The sequence below is a fragment of the Crinia signifera genome, chromosome 8 (assembly GCF_055691185.1).
Source record: "Crinia signifera chromosome 8, ASM5569118v1, whole genome shotgun sequence".
Classification (NCBI taxonomy): Eukaryota; Metazoa; Chordata; class Amphibia; order Anura; family Myobatrachidae; genus Crinia; species Crinia signifera.
Window position 1 is genome coordinate 1,821,970 of NC_139224.1, and position 13,084 is coordinate 1,835,053.

A 13,084-nucleotide genomic window follows, 5' to 3' on the forward strand; every position below is an offset into this window, starting at 1 on the left:
CGCCCCCCGCGCATGTCGCCGCCCCCGCGCGTGTCGACGCCCCCACCCCCACCCCCGCGTGTCGGCGCCCCCCCCCCCCCCCCCCGTGTCGACTTACCCCGTGCCGGTACCTCCGTTGTGGATCCCGGCACTGCAGCTCAGTATGCTCGGAAAGCACTTATGAAAAAAGTGTCTTCCAGAAAATGGCTGCCCCATAGGAAACCCTGTGTAAAAAAACTGTCTTTCGTATGGGGGCAGCCATTTTCTGAAAGACACTTTTTTCATAAGTGCTTTCCGAGCATACTGAGCTGCAGTGCCGGGAACCACAACGGAGATACCGGCACGGGGTAAGTCGACACGGGGGGGCACCGACACGCGCGGGGGGGCGTCGACACACGTGGGGGGCGTCGACACGCGCGCGGGGGTGTCGACGCGCGGGGGGGGGGGCTCCAGTGCTGTGAATACTTAATGAGCGTTCATTAAGTATTCACTGTGCTGAATTTAGGACCCAGCTCATTGGCTGGGTCCTAAATACCGTTTCAGAACCGATTTTGAGCCTAAAATACCGGTTCTGAAACGGGTAGGACCCTGCATTTTAACCGGTTAGAAAAAACTTTTTTTCTAACCGGTTAAGTGGTCCTGCACCTTTCAGACCGCACACATTACCGTTTTAAAACGGTAAAAAAACGGCAATATACCGTTTTTAAAGTGCGGTCTGAAAGGGGCATGAATGGCACTGAAATGGTATTTAGTAAAAAAATAAAGGTTAGAGCATTGTGATAGGCTGTCCCTTGTCTTGTGTCCCTTCCCTGAACCAGGAAATAAGCTGTGGGTAGAAACGTGTTCAGAGGTTAAACGGCTTGACTGGCATACCTCCCAACTTTTAAAGTTGGGAGGTCGGGACGGTCGCGCGGCGAAGGGGGCGTGGCCTCGAGAAAAGGGGGCATGGTCTCACGGGTGACGCGAACTCCGGCCACGCCCCGTTTTCGCCGCTCGTCGGCGCTGAATAGATGCTGTGCGCATGCGCACAGCGTCTATTCTCGGCAAGCTGGGGGGGCTCCCAACTGTCCCCCCCACCGCGGGACAATGGCGGCCCCGGGCGGGACGCGGGAACGTCCCCGAATATCGGGACGTTCCCGCGGAAATCGTGACAGTTGGGAGGTATGGACTGGTGATGTGAATGGTACTTAAACGGTATTTTTAAATGGTAATCTGCTGCAATATGAACACTAGACCCGTTTAAAATACCATTTAAAATTACAGTTTTTCAAAACGTTTCAAAATGTTTTATGTGATGTGAAAGCTACATAAAACTTACTTACTTACTTACCCTGTACTAGTAGCAGCTGTGCAGCTAAGAAAAAAATACCGCCGCCATTTTCCCGGAGACCACGGAGTGGTGCGCAACCGCCTACTCCAAAATGGCCGCCTCGTCTCACAAGCTGTGTGCTGACAGAATCACGTGACCCTCCTCCGTCTCAGCCGCCCGCGACCCAGCGTCGGCCTCAGTCTCCGCCCCGCGCTCACGTGACCCCAGAGAGACTCCGGAGTCCGGTCACGTGCTCCGGCGCTTTGGGCTTCAAGGAAGTGCGTCCAGCCGCTGGGGGGGCCGCCGATGTACGCAGGGGCCCCGGAGGGCCGCAGTGGGACCCGCAGGCAAAGAGCGAGAGAATCGGCCCCGGCGCGGCCCTTGGATTTCTCCCAGAAGAGGTCCCATCACCCTCCTTCCCCTCACCGTCCTCAGACGCCGCCGGCAGAAGGCGGCCCAGGGTGAGTCAGGGGATACGGGCCAGTGGGGAGGGGAGGAGGCGGAGAGGAGCTGTCCGGCCGGGGTACAAGCTGTCACCAGGACGAGTGGCCGCCAGCCTGGTGCAGAGAGGAAAGGGTTCGGAGCTCCCGGAGCGGTACATGGTCCTTATTGTCTCCCTGCAGCGGCTGCTTCACGGTCAGCAGTAGAGGAGGGAGCTCTGGCCTCAGGGCATAGCACAGCAAGGGGTCCTGGGCACAGATGGCATAGCAGAGGGCAAAGGAGGGGCTGTGGGCACAGAGGGAATACCCTGGGGGCAGAGGAAGGGGCCATGGGCACAGAAGGCATAGCAGAGGATTGGCCCTGGGCACAGAGGGAATACCCTGGGAGCAGAGGGCAGAGCAGAGGAAGGGGCCATGGGCACAGATGGCATAGCAGAGGGCAAAGGAGGGGAAATGGGCACAGAAGAGGATTGGCCCTGGGCACAGAGGGAATACACTGGGAGCAGAGGGCAGAGCAGAGGAAGGGGCCATGGGCACAGATGGCATAGCAGAGGATTGGCCCTGGGCACAGAGGGAATACCCTGGGAGCAGAGGGCAGAGCAGAGGAAGGGGCCATGGGCACAGATGGCATAGCAGAGGGCACAGAGGGAATACCCTGGGGGCAGAGGAAGGGGCCATGGGCACAGAAGGCATAGCAGAGGATTGGCCCTGGGCACAGAGGGAATACCCTGGGAGCAGAGGGCAGAGCAGAGGAAGGGGCCATGGGCACAGATGGCATAGCAGAGGGCACAGAGGGAATACCCTGGGGGCAGAGGAAGGGGCCATGGGCACAGAAGGCATAGCAGAGGATTGGCCCTGGGCACAGAGGGAATACCCTGGGAGCAGAGGGCAGAGCAGAGGAAGGGGCCATGGGCACAGATGGCATAGCAGAGGGCAAAGGAGGGGAAATGGGCACAGAAGAGGATTGGCCCTGGGCACAGAGGGAATACACTGGGAGCAGAGGGCAGAGCAGAGGAAGGGGAAATGGGCACAGATGGCAAAGGAGGGGGGGCTCTGGGCACAGAGGGAATACCCTGGGGGCAGAGGATGGGGCCATGGGCACAGAGGGCATAGCAGAGGATTGGCCCTGAGCACAGAGGGCATACCCTGGGAGCAGATGGCAGAGCACATTGGGCAGTGGTGGTCCAGGCTCCCCCTGTCATGCCAGGACATGCTATTGTGTTCTGTGCAGACGACAGTGTTTGGGCATCAGAGAGACTTTGCAGCTTGTTGCATTGGAGCATTCTGTGTGTGGATGGGCTTATTTAGGGCAGTGGTTTCCAAAATCCTGGTGCCCTTTAGAACCAGGTGCGGTGCTTGTTCCTTATTGTCTCCCTTCAGCGGCCAAAGGTTTCTTATTGAGAAATTTGAAAAATAAAGTAACCTAAGGCATCCCTGCAAGTGTCCTAATGGCACCCAATTTGGGAACCACTGATTTAGTGTTATTGTGTATGTGTTGCCCTCTTAGAACAAGCCATGCCCGCGCTAACATTGCAGTGTACACTATTATATACAAGCTCACAGTGTGTCATATAGACATTATGCGGGGTGCTCTCCTGTATGTTGTATATGCTGAAACACAAGAATATTCGGAGTTGATCCAATAACCAGATGTAGGCGGAAGCTTTCAGATCCACGTTAGATGGAGCGCGGGATGGTTTTACGTTGCGTTTCCATGTCCTGTCTGGTGTGAATGTATTTGTGGCTGTACCGCCATGCTTAGAACAAGGCTTTCTTTTCTCCAAAAAGGTGGTGATTTTTCAAAGTTTGGAGGAAGTGAGATAAAGTTCCACCAGCTCCTCGCTGTTTGATGTGCTGCAATGTACCGTTTGAGCAGTGTGGAGATGCCAAATTGCCCTTATGGCACCTCAGTTTTGCCCCAGAGTAGTACATAAGGCTGCATTTAATAATCTGCAATATTGGTGCCGGTATATGTGCACATAGCCGGTTATTGCACGGGCCCCTATGTGTCAGATCCGATGGTGAGGTGGTGTATGGAAATAGGATGGGGGGGGGGGCATGTACTCTACAGCACTTGTTCTTCTGGGTAGCGGGGAGGTCTCCTGTCTCCCTTCTCTGTGCTAGCCTTCTGGTGTTGAGGTTTTCATGTTGACTATCCATTTCCAGTCCTCTCTCTCGAGGTCCTGTTGTTACGGTCTCCTCCTCCCCTCCAGGGGATGTCCACCTTAACCTGCAAGGACAAGAGCTGATTTGCGTCATGGATACTTATAATCCCGTGTTCTGGAAGATTTTGAAAGGTGTCACCTCACACCACCCTTCAGGTGTTCCTTCGTCTTTACACTAAAGCTGGGTGCACCCTGTGTGGCTGTGCGATACCGTACAGCTATATACTGATGATCTCTAGGTGCACCACCAGTTCACTCTTCATGACCATCAGTCGTCTGCGTAACGATCAGGTTACTGTGTCTGTCTCAGGTTTGCAGGCAAGGTCTGTTAACTTGTGTCACCAGGCACAGACACTGACTTTGGCACTGTCACAAAAAAGGCAATGTGTGTCGTGGCTGGCCCTTCCCCCGTACCCAATTGCTCTCAGACGAAAACTCTAGTGGAACAGTTCTCCACAAAGTGTCCCCTTTCCTTTGGTTTAGTGTATAAGTCTGAATCAGGCTAATAGCGCACTATCAAATTGTGGCGAAACACTGCACTGATGATAATTCACTGGAGCGAGCGATATTTCCTACACATCAATGATATACGGTATATCATCCAGATTCAGCTTACAATTACTAACGGGTTGATCTCTGTATTGTAGGCTGCACTCGCAAGATCGGAGAATCTACTACCCATGTGTCTTCTGTTCCAATTTATTTGTAATAAATTTGATTATAATTTTTGGTACTTGTTACCTAGAAAGGCGCCCATCGCGGGCATCGCATGTCATTATAATGGCATGCGATGCCCGCAATTTCACATAGAAATGAATGGTAAAAGGTAAATCGCGTCGGTCGCATCGCATGCGGCCAAAAAACCGCATGCGATGCGACCGACGCGATTACCGCAATTTACATAGGGAACAATGTTAAATGGCCCACAGACCCCAAATAGCCACCCTGAAGTGTGAAATGGCCCCCCCAATTGTTAACACCACCCCACGATCAACGTCAACCCGAAGCGTGGAGAGCGCAGCGAGCCCGCGAGGGGCGGCGGTACGCGTCCTCTGACCTTTTCATACCTCCACTATCCACATCGGCGTGGAGTTGAGAATAGAAAGTGTGGCGAGCCACCGAAGCGTGACGAGCGCACGCGGATACCTGTAAAGCCCGCGAGGGGACGCGGATACCTGTGAATCGGGTCAATTGGGCCATTTAACATTGTTCCCTATGTAAAATCGCGGTAATCGCGTCGGTCGCATCGCATGCGATTTTTTGGCTGCATGCGATGCGACTGCCGCGATTTTTTTCCTTGCGATGCCTAGAATCAAAATCGTCGGCGCCGTTCTAGGTAACAAGTACCTCATTTTTTTCAAATCAATCCAATGGCCCTGTCATTATAAACATCAGGTCTCCTAGATAAAGCCATTGCCACCTTTTAACCATCAACAATCTTTAAACACGGGTGAGAAGGGGGCATGAATGACCAGGCTGATTGTGCGGAACCTGTGGCATCAGCAACTCACATTGGGCTTACATGCAGATTACTCTATTACTATTGCGCTTTAGTGGTTACAGAGCCAGACAGAGGAGAACATGGCAATAGATGGCTGTCAATCCAAAAGTACATGTATTTTTAAGTAGTGTATCATTTTCTTAAGCTGCTGTGTCACAGACCTAGGGGAAATGTTCCGGAATGGTGGGAGTATAAATGATCCGTCCTGGAGTATGTGGGAAGTAGACTGGGGGTGTAATTGTGTACTGTATGTACCCTATGGTGCTGGGGAACAGGCGTTTCTAAATGGTTTGGGTAAACGGTTCTGGTTTCAGGCCATTGTACTGCATGACTTCAAAGCACACCTGTCGTCTACACATTCTAACAACGAAACCTATCAATTATATAGTAGTATTGTTCCTTTATCGCCGCACAGCAGAATGAAATTGCTGACCGATATGATTAAAGTATTTGTTTCTGTAAAGGATAGCTTTATGCTATATCACCGTACCTATCCTGAGAGGGAGGGGTTAAAAGCAGATCTAACCTTTACAGTGGGTGTACAAGTGACTTGTGTAGGCCTGGATTATTTTACTGTTTCCTTGTACGCATTGCAGCCGGGACTTTATATCAGATAGCATTCATTTTCTAAGCACAGGGGGCCTGCGCAGTGTTGGTTTCTGAGAGGGCCGGAGCCCTGCCCGGTACTGCTTTTTTTGGAGGGTCAAGGGCTTGTGTAGTGCTGCTTTTTTGGGGCGAGAGGTCTGCTTATCAATAAAACATTTCAAACCTATTCCGCCTGAACATAAGTTAATTTTTTTTCCCCTCTCATTGAAGTATGATGCTCCTGTCCCCGGAACCCTTTAACTGCATGTGCTTTTATTTATTACCAGTTCTTATATAGCGCACACATATTCCGCAGCGCTGTACAGAGAATATTTCAACATTCACATCAGTCTCTGCCCCAGCGGAGCTTACAATCTATATTCCCTACCACATGTACACGCACACACAGACATGCTAGGGTTAATATTGTTGGGATCCAATAAGCCTACCAGTATATTTTTGGATTGTGGGAGGAAACCGGAGTACCCGGAGGAGACCCACTCAAGTACGGGGAGAATATACAAACTCCGCACAGTTAGGGCCATGGTGGGAATCAAACCCATGACCTCAGTGCTGTGAGGCAGTAATGCTAACATCACACCGTCCGTACTGCCCCGTATATATAACACATGGTGGGAATAGAACCCATGACCTCAGTGCTGTGAGGCAGCAATGCTAACCCCTACACCATCCGTACTGCCCCGTATATATAACACATGGTGGGGATAGAACCCATGACCTCAGCGCTGTGAGGCAGTAATGCTAACCACTACACCATCCGTACTGCCCCGTATATATATAACACATGGTGGGAATAGAACCCATGACCTCAGCGCTGTGAGGCAGTAATGCTAACCACTACACCGTCCGTACTGCCCCGTATATATAACACATGGTGGGAATAGAACCCATGACCTCAGTGCTGTGAGGCAGCAATGCTAACCCCTACACCATCCGTACTGCCCCGTATATATAACACATGGTGGGGATAGAACCCATGACCTCAGCGCTGTGAGGCAGTAATGCTAACCACTACACCATCCGTACTGCCCCGTATATATATAACACATGGTGGGAATAGAACCCATGACCTCAGCGCTGTGAGGCAGTAATGCTAACCACTACACCGTCCGTACTGCCCCGTATATATAACACATGGTGGGAATAGAACCCATGACCTCAGTGCTGTGAGGCAGCAATGCTAACCCCTACACCATCCGTACTGCCCCGTATATATAACACATGGTGGGGATAGAACCCATGACCTCAGCGCTGTGAGGCAGTAATGCTAACCATTACACCATCCGTACTGCCCCATATATATAACACCATCCGTACTGCCCCATATATATAACACATGGTGGGGATAGAACCCATGACCTCAGTGCTGTGAGGCAGTAATGCTAACCATTACACCGTCCGTACTGCCCCGTATATATAACACATGGTGGGAATAGAACCCACGACCTCAGTGCTGTGAGGCAGTAATACTAACCATTACACCGTCCATACTGCCCCGTATATATAACACATGGTGGGGATAGAACCCATGACCTCAGCGCTGTGAGGCAGTAATGCTAACCATTACACCATCCATACTGCCCCATATATATATATATATATATATATAACACATGGTGGGAATAGAACCCATGACCTCAGCGCTGTGAGGCAGTAATATAACCATTACACAATCCAGAAGAGGGGGGGTGTTAATCGCACAGGTAATTAATATATGTTTTTCAGATGGCCCCTTGTATTAGGTAATTTTTCATATAACATGTACCATTAGTCAGAAGGGTGTGCTACCACTGGACATTAGTTTAAGCAGAGCATTGTGGTTTTTTGAAGAGACAAAAAGCAACAGGAGAATGTCTCTGTGTGGTGCACCAGAGAAAGGAAGAATAAAATGTAACTTTTAATTAGTACTTAGTAAAATTTAAGCGAAATAAAAGACACAATACATATACACATAAACACACATGGACAGTGAAATAAAAAGGATAATCAAATCCTCACACCGTGGGACCCCCCTGTCCCATGCAATTTTTATAATAAACTTTTATTATTTATAAATGTGTTTATCGATCTGCAATTTGGACTGGTTTATTCAATTTTTACCAGTTTTGCGTGTTAATACACAGTTATTTCCTAAGGTAAGCGGTAATTCTCGGTGATAATCACCTGGGTGATACTGTTAATCGTGGCTGAGTTTTTATTAAATAAGCATTTAAGTCAGAAAAATTGTAATAAGCAATCTGACCAATAAATTGCCTGGTGTGTATGACCGGATTGTACTCTCCACTCACAATATAACGTGAGTTACATAAGCGAGTGTTTTAACATTCAATAGGCACGTAGCAACGATAGCTACGGGTTGCCACTTGTGCGGCAGCCCGATGTTGGTATACGGAGCCGTGGAGAAACAGTATTCTGTGCTGCGGCTAGTTCAGCTCGCCGGGAGACAGGTAAGCGCTCGTGTGGACGTCACACACAGCGCGTGTCTGCCGGGCAGACTTGTATATGCGAGAGCCGCTACCTATATTGTTTAAGGAAAAAACAGATCAAAATGCATTTCAAGTGGGGTGGGGGGAGCAGGGGGAGAAGCCACGAAGTGTACAGTCGGCGTACGCTTCGCCTAGCAGCTTCGTCAGGACCAAGCTGCTAGGCGAAGCTGAACTAGCCGCAGCACAGAATACTGTTTCTCCACGGCTCCGTATACCAACATCGGGCTGCCGCACAAGTGGCAACCCGTAGCTATCGTTGCTACGTGCCTATTGAATGTTAAAACACTGGCTTATGTAACTCACGTTATATTGTGAGTGGGAGAGTACAATCCGGTCATACACACCAGGCAATTTATTGGTCAGATTGCTTATTACAATTTTTCTGACTTAAATGCTTATTTAATAAAAACTCAGCCACGATTAACAGTATCACCCAGGTGATTATCACCGAGAATTACCGCTTACCTTAGGAAATAACTGTGTATTAACACGCAAAACTGGTAAAAATTGAATAAACCAGTCCAAATTGCAGATCGATAAACACATTTATAAATAATAAAAGTTTATTATAAAAATGGCATGGGACAGGGGGGTCCCACGGTGTGAGGATTTGATTATCCTTTTTATTTCACTGTCCATGTGTGTTTATGTGTATATGTATTGTGTCTTTTATTTCGATTAAATTTTACTAAGTACTAATTAAAAGTTACATTTTATTCTTCCTTTCTCTGGTGCACCACACAGAGACATTCTCCTGTTGCTTTTTGTCTCTTCAAAAAACCACAATGCTCTGCATTACACAATCCATACTGCCCCGTATATATAACACATGGTTGGGATAGAACCCATGACCTCAGCGCTGTGAGGCAGTAATGTAACCATTACACCGTCCGTACTGCCCCGTATATATAACACATGGTGGGGATAGAACCCATGACCTCAGTGCTGTGAGGCAGTAATGTAACCATTTCACCGTCCGTACTGCCCCGTATATATAACACATGGTGGGGATAGAACCCATGACCTCAGTGCTGTGAGGCAGTAATGTAACCATTACACCATCCGTACTGCCCCGTATATATAACACATGGTTGGGATAGAACCCATGACCTCAGCGCTGTGAGGCAGTAATGTAACCATTACACCGTCCGTACTGCCCCGTATATATAACACATGGTGGGGATAGAACCCATGACCTCAGTGCTGTGAGGCAGTAATGTAACCATTTCACCGTCCGTACTGCCCCGTATATATAACACATGGTGGGGATAGAACCCATGACCTCAGCGCTGTGAGGCAGTAATGTAACCATTACACCGTCCGTACTGCCCCGTATATATAACACATGGTGGGGATAGAACCCATGACCTCAGTGCTGTGAGGCAGTAATGTAACCATTACACCATCCGTACTGCCCCGTATATATAACACATGGTGGGGATAGAACCCATGACCTCAGCGATGTGAGGCAGTAATACTAACCATTACACCATCCGTACGGCCCCGTATATATAACACATGGTGGGGATAGAACCCATGACCTCAGTGCTGTGAGGCAGTAATGTAACCATTACACCGTCCGTACTACCCCGTATATATAACACATGGTGGGAATAGAACCCATGACCTCAGTGCTGTGAGGCAGTAATGTAACCATTACACCATCCGTACTGCTCCGTATATATAACACATGGTGGGAATAGAACCCATGATCTCAGTGTTGTGAGGCAGTAATGTAACCATTACACCGTCCGTACTGCCCCGTATATATAACACATGGTGGGAATAGAACCCATGATCTCAGTGTTGTGAGGCAGTATTGCTAACCATTACACCATCCGTACTGCCCCGTATATATAACACATGGTGGGGATAGAACCCATGACCTCAGTGCTGTGAGGCAGTAATGTAACCATTACACCGTCCGTACTGCCCCGTATATAACACATGGTGGGGATAGAACCCATGACCTCAGCGCTGTGAGGCAGTAATGTAACCATTACACCGTCCGTACTGCCCCGTATATATAACACATGGTGGGGATAGAACCCATGACCTCAGCGATGTGAGGCAGTAATACTAACCATTACACCATCCGTACGGCCCCGTATATATAACACATGGTGGGGATAGAACCCATGACCTCAGTGCTGTGAGGCAGTAATGTAACCATTACACCGTCCGTACTACCCCGTATATATAACACATGGTGGGAATAGAACCCATGACCTCAGTGCTGTGAGGCAGTAATGTAACCATTACACCGTCCGTACTGCTCCGTATATATAACACATGGTGGGAATAGAACCCATGATCTCAGTGTTGTGAGGCAGTAATGTAACCATTACACCGTCCGTACTGCCCCGTATATATAACACATGGTGGGAATAGAACCCATGATCTCAGTGTTGTGAGGCAGTATTGCTAACCATTACACCATCCGTACTGCCCCGTATATATAACACATGGTGGGGATAGAACCCATGACTTCAGCGCTGTGAGGCAGTAATGCTAACCATTACACCGTCCGTACAGCCCCGTATATATAACACATGGTGGGAATAGAACCCATGATCTCAGTGTTGTGAGGCAGTAATGTAACCAGTACACCGTCCGTACTGCCCCGTATATAACACATGGTGGGGATAGAACCCATGACCTCAGCGCTGTGAGGCAGTAATGCTAACCATTACACCGTCCGTACAGCCCCGTATATATAACACATGGTGGGGATAGAACCCATGACCTCAGTGCTGTGAGGCAGTAATGTAACCATTACACCGTTCGTACTGCCCCGTATATATAACACATGGTGGGAATAGAACCCATGACCTCAGTGCTGTGAGGCAGTAATGTAACCATTACACCGTCCGTACTGCCCCGTATATATAACACATGGTGGGAATAGAACCCATGACCTCAGCGCTGTGAGGCAGTAATGCTAACCATTACACCGTCCGTACTGCCCCGTATATATATATATATATATAACACATGGTGGGGATAGAACCCATGACATGTAACCATTACACCGTCCGTACTGCCCCGTATATATAACACATGGTGGGAATAGAACCCATGACCTCAGTGCTGTGAGGCAGTAATGTAACCATTACACCGTCCGTACTGCCCCGTATATATAACACATGGTGGGAATAGAACCCATGACCTCAGCGCTGTGAGGCAGTAATGCTAACCATTACACCGTCCGTACTGCCCCGTGTATATATATATATATATATAACACATGGTGGGGATAGAACCCATGACCTCAGCGCTGTGAGGCAGTAATGCTAACCATTACACCATCCGTACTGCCTCGTATATATAACACATGGTGGGGATAGAACCCATGACCTCAGTGCTGTGAGGCAGTAATGTAACCATTACACCATCCGTACTGCCCTGTATATATAACACATGGTGGGGATAGAACCCATGACCTCAGCGCTGTGAGGCAGTAATGAAACCATTACACCATCCGTACTGCCCCGTATATATAACACATGGTGGTTATAGAACCCATGACCTCAGCGCTGTGAGGCAGTAATGCTAACCATTACACCGTCCGTACTGCCCCGTGTGTATGTATATATATATATATATATATATATATATATATATATATATATATATATAAACACATGGTGGGGATAGAACCCATGACCTCAGCGCTGTGAGGCAGTAATGCTAACCATTACACCATCCGTACTGCCTCGTATATATAACACATGGTGGGGATAGAACCCATGACCTCAGTGCTGTGAGGCAGTAATGTAACCATTACACCATCCGTACTGCCCTGTATATATAACACATAGTGGGGATAGAACCCATGACCTCAGCGCTGTGAGGCAGTAATGTAACCATTACACCATCCGTACTGCCCCGTGTATATATAACACATGGTGGGGATAGAACCCATGACCTCAGCGCTGTGAGGCAGTAATGCTAACCATTACACCATCCGTACTGCCTCGTATATATAACACATGGTGGGGATAGAACCCATGACCATTACACCATCCGTACTGCCCCATATATATAACACATGGTGGGGATAGAACCCATGACCTCAGTGCTGTGAGGCAGTAATACAAACCATTACACCACCCGTACTGCCCCATATATATAACACATGGTGGGGATAGAACCCATGACCTCAGTGCTGTGAGGCAGTAATACTAACCATTACACCATCCGTACTGCCCCGTGTATATATAACACATGGTGGGAATAGAACCCATGACCTCAGCTCTGTGAGGCAGTAATGTAACCATTACACCGTCCGTACTGCCCCGTATATATAACACATGGTGGGGATAGAACCCATGACCTCAGCGCTGAGGCAGTAATGTAACCATTACACCATCCGTACTGCCCTGTATATATAACACATGGTGGGGATAGAACCCATGACCTCAGTGCTGTAAGGCAGTAATGTAACCATTACACCGTCCGTACTGCCCTGTATATATAACACATGGTGGGAATAGAACCCATGACCTCAGTGCTGTGAGGCAGTAATGTAACCATTACACCGTCCGTACTGCCCTGTATATATAACACATGGTGGGAATAGAACCCATGACCTCAGT

General features: G+C 48.8%; 1 protein-coding gene across 1 annotated transcript in view; it reads left to right on the forward strand.

The window, feature by feature from the left end:
- The first annotated feature begins 1,469 nt into the window (after positions 1-1,469).
- Positions 1,470-13,084, forward strand: part of USP19 (ubiquitin specific peptidase 19) — a 60,808-nt gene continuing 49,193 nt past the window's right edge. Inside the window, exon 1 of the mRNA XM_083155561.1 lies at positions 1,470-1,749. The gene's annotated coding sequence lies outside the window, so the exon portion shown is untranslated. The remainder of the gene's footprint in view (positions 1,750-13,084) is intronic.